Genomic DNA, 6,985 nt, shown 5'->3' with positions numbered 1-6,985 from the left:
CTGTCGCCCCAGGACACAGGAGGCTGAGGCAGGAGGACTGCAAGTTCCGGGCCTGTCTGGGCCACTCAGCAAGGCCCTGTCTCAACATTTAAAAAGTAAAATAAAATTTCAAAAAGGCCTGGGGATGAAGCTCAGCGGTAAAGTGCCCTGAGTTCAGTCCCCAGCACAACACTTTGGTCTTGGTGTTGACCTGCCAGTTCTAGTCAGTCCTTCAAGGCAAAAACTTTGCTGAAGAGCAGCATAATACAATCCTTACAATGAAAACCATGTTTTAGCTTATTTTATTTTTATTTTTGAAAAGCGTGTTTTTAAACAACTGAATGACTGACAACATTTGAATTGTTCGGAGTTATTTTGTGGTTGATCTACCTGGCAACCACAGGTCTCCTGAAGGCAAGCAGGGTCCCCACCTTGGACCTGGCCACGGAACATGCGTGTTTCAAGACCAAGGCCGGGTCCTCTCCTGGGGCATTTACTCGTGCCAGGGCTGGTCTGCTGGATTCCAGGCAAGCTGGCTGACTGAGAGAACAGGCTGTGCCCAGAGTTACTCCATGAGGCACAGAACAGTCGTCCACAGACTATTCCTCAGCCTGTGATAAAGCCACTTGATAAAGCAATAGTTGGCCAGAAGCTACTCCCTCGCAAGAGCTGAGATGGAATCACTCTAAGCCTTGTTCATACAAGTAAACAAAAACCATCTGCCTGGCACAACCATCAGGCACACACCAATAAATAAAGTGTGCTAATAAAAATGGCCACCTGTGGACTTACCGAATGAGTCGGAAGCATGGGGGGCACATGGACTTAACAAACTCATAATGGAAAATCAGACCACCAAACGAAGCCACTCCCTCACTTGAGGCCCATAAAAGGAGGAGCACCCCAAGACTGGACACAGCAGCACCCTGACCCCCTCACCTGGCCACTCCTCATGGGCCTTGCCCAGGGAAATCACCACCACAAAGAACCTCTGAATCTCTGTCCTCAGGCTTCTGAGGAGGGCATTGTCTCCTGCCCCTGAGGACTACACAAGACCCACCCCAAGGCGACATCTCAAGCTGATGCTCTGCAACTGCTCTCAGTGCTGGACTTTGGCCTAGAATAAGTCCCTGCTCTTGGACAGCTCTGTGCGCCCCCCCCTCCCCCCAACAGATTCTTAGGCCGGTTCCTGATCTTATCCGACCACCTACAGTGACTCCTTTCCATTCTGCCTACTCTCAGGTCAGAACCCCTGTGGCTGCCTTAACCCTTTCTTAGCCTTTCTGGAACCTATGGGTATAATTGAGTAAAGTGTGATGTGAGACTTGAGTGCTACGGATACTAGAAATTGAGATTGGAATAACAGAGCTGGTGTTTGCCTGGCTTAGGACTACCAGGTGGCCCACAAGTACTCAGTGGGCTTAGGACTACCAGGTGGCCCACAAGTACTCAGTGACCTGCCACTGATGAAAGTGGTATGGCCTGTGAATTTACTGTCGTTCAATAAAATCTGACATTGTGGAAAGACACCAACGTTCCTGATGTCGACACTGACAGATGTCCCAGTTCACAGCAAATTCAGGAGGTGGAGGAACAAATTACCCAACATCAAGTGGAAACAATCAAACTGACTCAGAATGTGGGCCATTATACAATTCAACTCTTCCAGCCGCACAGGAGGGAGCCGAGGGGAGGCCGTTAGGAGAATTCAGACACATAATAATTAGCTTCGATGTGTACTTAGTGATTAGGGCCTGGTTCGAAAACATCAGCTAGAGAGGACATTGAGGGGGAAATTAAGAAAATTTACATATGGACTGTCTCAGATGATATCAGGGAATTACTGTTACTTTTTTAGGTGGGGTAATAATATTGTGGTTATGTAGAAGAGTGACTTCTCTATTTAAAAAATTATTTTAAGAGACTCCTGCTGAAATAACTTGCATGTCTTTTCTCTGCAATTGGGAAACACCATTGTCCTCTGGCCACAATTGGGTTTATTGTCCTTCTAGGGCAAGTACCTGGTTATAATTTAAAAATCTGAGCTGGGCACGGTGGCGCATGCTTATAATCTCAGTGGCTCGGGAGGGTGAGACAAGAGGATCCCAAGTTCAAAGTCAGCCTCAGCAACTCAGTGAGAGAGTACACAGCCCTAGCAGCTCCTGTGTGAAGTAGCAGCTCAGGAGACTGTCTTTTTTTTTTTTTTTTTTTGGCGGTGCTGGTGATTGAACCCAGGGCCCTGTGCTTGACAGGCAAGCACTCTACCAACTGAGCGATACCCAGCCCTCTGGTGCTCTTTTTTATTTTGTTTTAAGCTTGGTTATTTTACTTTTTTAAAAAATCAAGTGTCAATCCATGTTGACAATTATTAACTGAAGTCCATAGCTTACAGTAGGATTCACATTTTGTTGTACATCCTATAGGACTTTTTTATTTAAAAATTTTTTCATACATGTATATAGGGTAATAATGTCCATCTTAATCCACCGTCCTTCCCATCCCCACCTGCCCACCCCTCCCCTCAGTCCCCTCTGTACAATCCAAAGTTCCTTCATTCTTCCCTACCCACCTCCAACCTGGATCAGATTCTACATATCAGAGAAAATATTTAGCCTTTGGTTTTGGGGATTGGTTTATTTCACTTAGCATGATGTTCTCCAGTTCCATCCCTTTACCTGAAAATGCCATAATTTCATTCCTATTTAAGGCAGAGTAATATTCCATTGTGTATATGTACCACAGTTTCTTTATCCATTCATCTGTTGTAAGGCATTTTACATTGGTTCCATAGTTTAGCTATTGTGAATTGAGCTGCTATAAACATTGATGTGGCTGTATCTCTGTAGTATGCTGATTTTAAGTCCTTTGGGAATAGGCCAAGGAGTGGGATAGCTGGGTCAAATGGTAGTTCTATTCCAAGTTTTCTGAGGAATCTCCATACTGCTTTCCAGAGTGGCTGCACCAGTCTGCAGTCCCACCAACAATGTATGAGTGAACCTTTTCCCCACATCCTCGACTCTGGTGTTCTTCATGCCAGATGAGAAGGCCCTGGGAAGGGTCAAGACTGAGGACAACTGTCCTAAGTTGAAGGCATTGGACAGGATGCTTCCGTGGTGCCAGTTAAGATGAAGAGCCCTCTAGAGAAGGAAACAAAACTTCAAGTAAAGTAAAAACAATGGAAGTCCAAAGAAGAAAAGCTCAGTAGGCGCACACCACGTAGGGAACTAAAGAATGCCGACTGGGAAGGACTGGGTTGTCAGTGAGATCAGATTCTGATTGGGGGGCAGCCAGGCCATGAAACAGACACACTTGGAAGGGAAAGAGGAGGATGCCAAGGACAAGGTGTTCCGGTAGAGACGGGGGCGTCTCCTGCCACTGGAGCCCACTGCCTGCCTCCAGAACTCAGTTCCCACAGACCAAGCTACATCCTCAGCTAGAAAACCACGATTTGCTTCCACCCCGTCCTGACTCCTGCAGAATAGTTTTCTCTACTGCTTCATGCTCCTCACTCATTTATTGTACAAAAAGGAAGCGATGCGTGTGCACAAGCACACTGCACTGTTATTAATTTTCTAAATGGCCTCTCATTATTATTATTTGGAGTGCCGAAGATTGAACCCAAGGCCTCGCTCATGTTAGGCAAGTGCTCTATCACTGAGCTACTTCCTCAGCCCTTTTAACTTTGAGACCAGGTCTCCCTAAGTTGCCCAGGCTGTCCTTAAACTTGTGACCTCTGGCCTCTGCTTCCCAAGTAGCTGGGATTACAGCTGTGCACCACTGTACCCAGAGGTGATATGTTTTGATGGTCATCAGTCGGGAATGGGATGGGAAAAATACTGGTTCTGTGAAAATACCCCCTTTCTCCATTAGTCACCTGTTCATTGACTCTCATCTGTTTATTTCGTTAAGTTATTTTGCTCTCACTATTTTAACAAATAACATAAAAATGCTTACATCTTTTGTTTAATTTGAGCATTTTGATTTTTTCATTCATCATTGTAAAGCCTAGGACAATTTTATAACTCTTTTACATAGCGGTTTCATGAGAGGCAATCTGTTTTGTTTGGTTGGTTTTGGTTTTGTTTTATCATATTAGGGATTGAACCCAGGATTGTTTTACCACTGAGCCATATCCTTGGCCCTCTTTATTTTTTCTTTTATGACAGAGCCTCACTAAGTTGCCCAGGCTGGCCTCAAATTTGCAATCCTCCTGCCTCAGCCTCTCAACTCACCAGGATTATGGGAATGAGCCACTGCGTCCAGCTCAATTCTGTCTTTAAGTGGGGACTTTTCTGGGGGGTGGGTACAGGGGTTGGAACTCAGGGGCACTTAACCACTGAGCCACATTCCCAGCCCTATTTTGCATTTTATTTATAAACAGGGTCTTCTAAGTTGCTTAGCACTTCACTTTTGCTGAGGCTGGCTTTGAACTCGCAATCCTCCTGAGCCACCAGGATTACAAGTGAGCAACACGGCACCTGGCAGGACAAATTACTTTTAAAAATAAACCTAGATAGTTTTCTTTTTAAGTCAAGCATCTTCTTTTTTGAGGAATTATAGTAATTTTTATAAAACACTTAGATACATTTGGTTGAGTCATATCTTGTTCTGATTAGTGGAAACTGACAATAAAACATCTAGGGTGTATCTTCCCCCTGTGCATAATGACAAAACTATACTCCAGTGCCTTTAATGCACAGAAAAATAAAATTATTTCCAGTCTTTGGGGCACTTAAGCTACATTCAGATGTGCCAAAAAAATGTTGTTTTCTTAATTCGTCTGTAATAGATTCTGCTTGTCTCCAGAGCCCCACCCACCAGGGTGGCAGAGAAAACAGCTGAATTTTAGTCTAGTACAGTGACCTCACTTCAGAAACACCCAGTGAACCCTTAGATCAGTTGGCACAGTCTTCTTTGGGTAAAGGCTTTATCCCCTCTTCCTCCCTCAAGCTGGCAGCGGATATGGAGGAACAGAGGTGCCTCTGGGTGATGAGCGAGATGAGGGGGAGCAGACATTCGTGTCCTTTTGCATTTCCCCAAACTGTCCAGCATCTTCTTGTTTAAACTTTTTTTTTTTTTCTTTTTCCAGCAGGGAATAAGTTGGGTGGGTGATGCATGCCTGGGATGCCAGCCACTAGGGAGGCTGAGGCAGGAGCACCTTCAAAACCAGCCTCAGCCTCTCAGCAAGACCCAGTCTCAAAATAAAAAAATACAAAGGACTGGGATGTAACTCAGTGGTAAAGGACACCTGGGTTAAATCCCCAGTACCAAAATAAATAAATAAATAAATAAATAAAACAGGGTTGGGGGCATAGCTCAATGGCAGACAGCCCCACCTAGCACATGTGAGGCCTGGGTTCAATCCCCAGCACTGCGGGGGGAAAAAAAAATTCAGGTTAAGAATATCTGATTATCTGATCTCAGGGCTGGGCTGGTGGCTCAGTGGTAGAGCACTTGCCTAGTATGTGTGAGGCACTGGGTTTGATCCTTAGCAGCACCACATAAAAATAAACAAATAAAATAGGGCCATTCTGTCCACCTACAACTACAAAAAAAATTAAGGAAAAAGAATATCTGCTCTCAGTCATTCCATTTCTCAGATAAGGAAACTGAGGGCTTTGACTCAGATTCACTCCCAGCTTGGAAAGGTCCTCTGCCAGTACTCAAGTGTGCAAGGAAGTGTCTACATGTCCTAACAGCCTGGAACTGCCCTTGGTTTCACATTCTGAAGGAGGACTTCCTACCCTCTGCGGACCTGCTTGCAAGTTCCATGTGATAAAAAATCTACTACACCTAGAAAAAAAAACAGAACAAAACCCAGGCGTCTTGAATCTGAGCATGAAGACAGTTTCCAGAGGCCGCCGGGTTCTGCCATCCAGTACAACCTGCCAGGTGAAGAGGAAGTTCAGGTGCATGAATTCGTAAACTCCAGGAAGCCCAGAGAAAGTTGCATGATGAGGTGTTGCATGATGAGGAGGAGGAACCGTCCTGCTTTCCCCAGACTGGCATTTCTAGGACGCAGTCCTCTCAGTACTGAAACAAGGGAAGGATGTTTGACCACTTGGGACACTTTGATGGGAGGCCCTCGGCTGTGGGACGTGGTGGACACTTGTTTGAGCACCCCGGCGTCTGTCTCCTCCCTCCCTCCTTATTTATCATACTAGAATGTTCCAGGCATTAGAAATCAGGAAACACTGATCTTGCCTCTGGGTAGGGCGGTCATGAGTGAGTTATGTCCTCAACCTGGGGGCCACAGAGAGAAATCGGGGGTCCCTGGGTACATAGGACAGTAATTCACCTTTATTTTCACCAGCGACTGCTATTATAAGTATAGGTAGCAAGCCACAGTCATTTTAGCAGTATTTGAGTCCTTGTCACAGTGGAAATCACAGATTTTTTTTTTTATTTTATTGTAAACAAATGGGATACATGTTGTTTCTCTGTACATGGTGTAAAGGCATACCATTTGTGTAATCATAAATTTACATAGAGCAATGTTGTTTGATTCATTCCGTTATTTTTTCCCTTCCCCCCACACCCACAGATTGTTTATAGCAAATGACAGTCATTAGAGGCTTCCCCAAATTAAGGTAATTATTTCAATTTGCTGATGAACATCCGTGATCAGAGTCTTTTCATCCAAAGTTCCTGCAACACAACTACCCAGTATCAGGCAGCTTCGAGCCCAGTAGATGTTCAGCCACTGCAGGGATGTCCCATGTCCCCATGCTGGACATGCCACACTGTCCTGGATCCCCCTCCCATTGTTTGTAGATCAATCAGTAGAAGGAGGTGGGTCAAAGAACACATCATAGTTTAACATTCTTTAAATTTATTATTGTTATTATTTTGTACTGAGAACTGAACCCAGGGGTGCTTTACTACTGAGCTACATCCCCAGGCCCCCCTCCTTTTTTTTCAGACAGGGCCTCACTAAATTGCTGAAGCTGGCCTTGAACTTGCAATCCGCCTGCTGCAGCCTCCCAAATCACTGTGATTACTGGCA

The sequence above is a fragment of the Sciurus vulgaris genome (assembly GCF_902686455.1).
Source record: "Sciurus vulgaris genome assembly, chromosome: 1".
NCBI lineage: Eukaryota > Metazoa > Chordata > Mammalia > Rodentia > Sciuridae > Sciurus > Sciurus vulgaris.
The sequence above is the reverse complement of the archived record's forward strand: the minus strand, read 5'-3'. Positions refer to the sequence as shown.